Source organism: Brassica oleracea, chromosome C7 (genome assembly GCF_000695525.1).
Source record: "Brassica oleracea var. oleracea cultivar TO1000 chromosome C7, BOL, whole genome shotgun sequence".
Taxonomy (NCBI): Eukaryota; Viridiplantae; Streptophyta; class Magnoliopsida; order Brassicales; family Brassicaceae; genus Brassica; species Brassica oleracea.
In genome coordinates, this window is record NC_027754.1 from 3,144,834 (window position 1) to 3,150,384 (window position 5,551).

The following is a 5,551-nucleotide window of genomic DNA, read 5'->3' on the forward strand; positions in this document are numbered from 1 at the left end:
GATAACAAGTCGGCAATAGCATTGGCGAAGAATCCAGTCTTCCATGACCGGAGTAAGCACATCGATACTCGTTATCACTACATTCGAGAATGTGTTACCAAGATGGATGTGCAGTTGGAGTATGTGAAGACAAATGATCAAGTAGCTGATATCTTCACCAAGCCACTCAAGCGAGAAGACTTTATCAAGATGAAGAGCTTACTCGGAGTAACCAAATCAAGTTTAAGAGGGGGTTGTTGAAAAGTAAACTTGATTTGGATCATATTATTAGGCTAACAAGTCACTAATCATGTTTAGCCCAACCCAAAATCTAGAAAAGTCTTCCACCTCCATAAGATAAATATCTAGATATTTTGGTAGAATTATCTAGATAATTAGGATAAAATTATCTAGATATTTAAGTAGAATTATCTAGAATTAGAATGATAATATTTGAGATATTTTGTACTTTGGAGGCTATAAATACCTCTACTCTTCTTTCATTTTGTATCATCAAGAAATATCCAAGTTTGTAAGAATCATCTAACTATCTTCTGAGTTATAAAAACTTTCTTCTTCACAAAATTTATTTATCTTCAAACACTTAAACACTTTCTCCATCTCTACAAAGTTTTTCATTCCAACAATATCATCTATACAAAATACTTTTATAAATTTCGTGTAAACAAAATAAAACCTAATCATAGTTACCATGGCGAAAAGGCGAGGGAAACGTAGCCGTCGACAACGTCGTATATTAAACCCCCACCGCAAAATCCAACAAGTTATCGAAGGAGCAGATTTCATAAAATCTATGCCAGATGAGATCCTCAACCATATTCTATCCTTTATTCCCATCGATCTCGCCATCAGAACGTCCGTCTTGTCCAGACGGTGGAGGCATGCATGGTGTGAATTACCTTGTCTCCACCTTAGAACGACCGGTAAGGGGATAGACCAAACCTTGCTTTCCTACAGGAGACTGAAAATCATGAGTTTTAAACTTCGTGTGACCCATAAAGTCACTGAGCCCCAGTTTAATAGCTGGGTCGAGTTCGCTATGTCTCGCAATGTGGGGGGAGCTGTCTCTCACCGGCCGTTTTTTTTGGTTACGAGACTTATGGTTTCCCGGATAGCTTCTACCTTAGTTCCTCCTTAAGGCAACTCAAATTGGTGGATTTTGATATGCTTCCTGGATGCACTGTGTCTTGGAACTTCCTAAGGAGGTTGACATTGAGTAGTTGTAGTCTCTATGATGAATCTATTGCTAATATTCTCTCTGGCTCTCCAAATCTTGAAACCTTGCAATTGTTTTACTGTGGTGGTTTACTTAAGCGTCTTGATCTTAGTAAATCACCGAGTCTGAGAGCACTAGAAATATATGGCTAGTCCCAGCGTTCAGGTCAGATGGAGATTGTAGCACCGCACATCCATTATTTGAATTTGAAAAACTCTGATGTGGCACCATGTACTTTAGTGGATGTCTCCTCTCTGGCCGATGCTATCCTTTGCATTGGCTTGAACAGGTACCGTCCTTTCAAGGCTGGTTTTCAATAATATGCTGATGTTCTTCAGACCATTGTGCTTAAGATGCTAGCAAAATTGCAAAACGTAGAAAGGCTTACGTTTTGTGGGGGTTACCTTCTTCAGGTATTATATGTTTGCACCCTATATTAACTTGTTTCGTTTTTATTTATTTATTTATGTTCCATTAATTATTTTGACCTTTTCATCATTGTGCTAGATTCTATCTCTCGCCATGCTCTGTGGTGTTCGTTTACCGAAGCTCAAGGTCCAATCTTTGACTGTTCAGACAAATTTTGCTCGATCTGTTATTCCTAGCATAGCAAGGTTACTACAAAATTCACCTGGATTGAAGAAGCTTGAAGTACACGCAACATACGTGAGCTATATCACGGTATCTTCACCAAAAACCTCGTTTATTTTCTTGGAATATTCCATAAAGAGACGAACCATGTCTCTAACTCCTTGTTATGCTAATCAGTATATAGGAATTATATTTTTCGTAAAAAAACACCCGTAGTATGCTTTGGAGTAACATGTTCTATGCTCTACAGGATGCTGATTTGGACGCGTATTTAAGAATATCACAAGGCTTGGATTCAGACACATGTTGGAGATCAAAGCATGAGGTGTTTCCTACCACAAGCCGAATGTATTCCATGTCGGATTGTAATGATGCACTGAAACTCTTAGATTCGTTCCTGAGATTGGTGCTGAGAAACGCAAAGAGACTAGAGAAGATCGTTGTACGGTTGGGAGATTCTTACTTTAGTGATGAACAAAGGGAGCGGCTTCTGATGGTTGGGACACTTTCTCCAAACAATAATGTCTCCATTGAGTTCAAATGACGCAATTTTCTATAATGTTCATGCATCATCATCCGCTACTAAAGTGGATAACCCTGAGGGAGAAGAGGCAAAGAAGAAAGCTAGGCTCGCACGTTTTGGGAACGATACTAAAGTTGATTATGTTGAGGATGATAAACGCAAAGCTAGGGCACTTAGGTAGTTTTCAATGCAACACGAATGATCTTGTACCTGAGGCTTTTGTAGCACTGTGTGGATAATATGGTTTGTGATTTTTCCATTATTAGAGCATGATTATCCCTATAAACCCATAAGGTGGGTTTCTTAAGTATACTTTAATGACTATTTAACTAATATATTTTAGCTAAGGACTTTAGTTAAGAATCACCTAATTTTTGAGGTACAATGGTAGTTTTCTTAATTTGAGTTTCTTAAAATTAAAAAAAAAAAAAAAATTTCTTAACACACCTTGAGAAGGATTTTTCCAGTGCCTAACACAAAAAGCCTGCATCAGTGTTTCCAATCCCTGTAGCAAACTGACCAAATGCTCCAGCAGTACATGTGTGTGAGTCTGTTCCTAACAAAACCTATCGTAAGGAACCAAGTAGTCACTCGAGAACAAGCTAATTTCATCTTAGTCAGAGTCCAAAGACAACACACCATACCGTATAAACATTTCTTATTTTTCCCTATAGCAAGAGAACATTAAGATAGAAAATCTTGAAACAGTTTAATTACCCCAGCAGGCAACCACTACTAGTCTACTAAAGAGCATGAGAATGAGCGTAGATAGCCTTTAACCGCACAATGCAAGATAACTCTATAGCAAACCCAACCAAGTCTCAAATTACTTATTCAAGTGAGTCAAATGATAAAACGAGGACAAGCACTTTGAGAACAGGAAAGGGTTCCACTATAAGAAGCTAACGACTTTAACCGCTCACACACATGATCATTCAATAGCAAACACAAATCATGCTCCAAACTACTTAAGTAAATCAAATGATATACAAAGCCACTCACTTCGAGCACATGAAAGGGTTCCACCATAAAAAGCTAATGACTTTCAGATACCTAACTCATTTTGAACAGAGCAATCAAACAATAGATAAACAAATAAAAAAATTTGTTCACTTAAGTAGCTGAATCGACCTCATCCCGGCGGCGCAGAACGCTTCCCGCGAACTCATATCTCCGGCGTTTCTCCTATCTGCCGTCGTTTCAACCGCTGCGGCGATCTTCGGTCGCAGAACGAACGCTTCAACGATCTTCTTCACCTTCTTCACCGAATCTCCGGGACTCCAGCACCATCATGTAGAACTCGAGAGCCATAACAAACCCCCGCCGGAACGAGCCAGATCTGGCGATCTCCGTCCATCCTTCGCTGTCGAAGAAGAAGACGACCTATTAAGGATCGGTTGCCAAAATCCTTTACTAAGGATCGGTAACTATAATTATATTTATTTTTGATTTAATTAAATCACTCATTTAGCTAAAAACCCGTATTAAGAATCTGCTATAATGATGGTCTTAGGTTTTCAAAGCCTGCTTCTGATCCATCTTCAGGTTTACCTGAGAAGCTAAATATTGGCAAGGTATAACTTACGTTTAAATTGAGAGAATATATAGAATAGCCAACGGTATATATATTGCTGGGATTGTTAAAGCCCATGTCCAACTCTATATTATCCGATTAGTACGATATTGTTTACTTTGGGCCTTAGGCAAGCTCTTATTGATTTACTTTTGGTTTTCATCCCAAAAGGCCTCGTACTAATTAGAGTTGAACATCCCTTTATATATTAGACACTCCTTGTCTAATTCTCCAATATCGGACTTAGTTTGTTATCTCACATTCTCTCTCTCAAACTAAGGATTACATTCATCTCGTGTCGCACAACTGACTTCTATGATCTTTTGACTTGATCTCTGCCACACACACCTCCCAGTCCTAACTCGATGGGTCTCATTCCTATTCGAAGGGTATTTTGGTCTTTTTGCAGATTTCTTGTCAACATGTCTCTGATACCAATTATTGGGATTGTTAAAGCTCATGTCCAACTCTATATTATCCGATTAGTATGATATTGTCCACTTGGGGCCTTAGGCAAAACCACATGGATTTACTTTTGGTTTTTATCCCAAAAAGGCTCGTACTAATTAGAGTTGGACATCTCTTTAGTTTGTTTTCTTGCATATATTGCTTAACTATTTGTTTCATTTTGCTTTCACAGGAGGCAGCGGTGTCAGGAAATGCTGCATAACGTTCTTAAGTTTCTTCTATTTTTGTAGTTAGGTGAGTTTCACTAAATACTTATGATTGCACCGTTAAGTTTAGCGGTACCTAGTTTGATGTAATTTCTCTAGCGAAGCAAGGAGAATTTATTAAATGGGCAGAGAGATTGTGGTGTTGCCACCTCAGCATATCACCTTTGTAAATAACTTACATTTTAAAAATTATTTTTTTAAATGGCTATTTGATTAATATTTTTTTCATTAGCATAAACAGACTCATGCTGACTTTGTGAACCAAACTGGTAACTCCGCATCCAAGTGAATGACGAAATACTATTGTTTTCTGAAGCTGCATGCTAGACTATCCGTCCTTGAATTCTCCGTCCGGGATACATGAATGATCTCTTAGTTTAGGAAACTTGCTTTCAAAATCTTAATTTCTTCTAGACACACTTCAAACGCTGGCCATTATTCTCGTTCCGAACCCATCTTCACCAATCGAGATCAATCCGTCGAAACCATCTTGATTAACAAGAAAGGGATAAGTTGATGTATCTATTCTATTAAAACACAAGTATGACCAATTGATATATGTTGAGTCTAATAATTGTTTTTCTATGTTATCAAATCTAAAAGAAATAAAACATAATACTTTTAAACTGAATTGAAATTAAAACTGTATTTCCATAACTACCATCTATTGGTCAAAACATGTATTTTGTAACCTCCTTTCCATAATTATCGATGGCCACACCACTTCTTTCTAATATTTATATTAGTCAACTGTTATATAAATGATAATAATTATTCTTTTCTTTTGGGTTTATATCAAAACTAAGTTTGCTTACTTCCTTTCAACAGTATTCTATCAAAATTTTCTTTTGTGTGTTATTGGATAATCTGAACATTTTTCTTTTTAGAATTTTAACATTTTATTTTATTAATAGAACACATTATTTTATATAATTATGTATACAGTTACATTATTGACATATCTTTCTATAATT

The 5,551-nt window shown here is 37.0% G+C and overlaps 1 pseudogene; it reads left to right on the top strand.

Annotated features, from left to right (window-relative positions):
• The first annotated feature begins 669 nt into the window (after positions 1-669).
• LOC106304805 lies at positions 670-2,414 on the top strand (annotated as a pseudogene).
• The last annotated feature ends 3,137 nt before the right edge of the window (positions 2,415-5,551 follow it).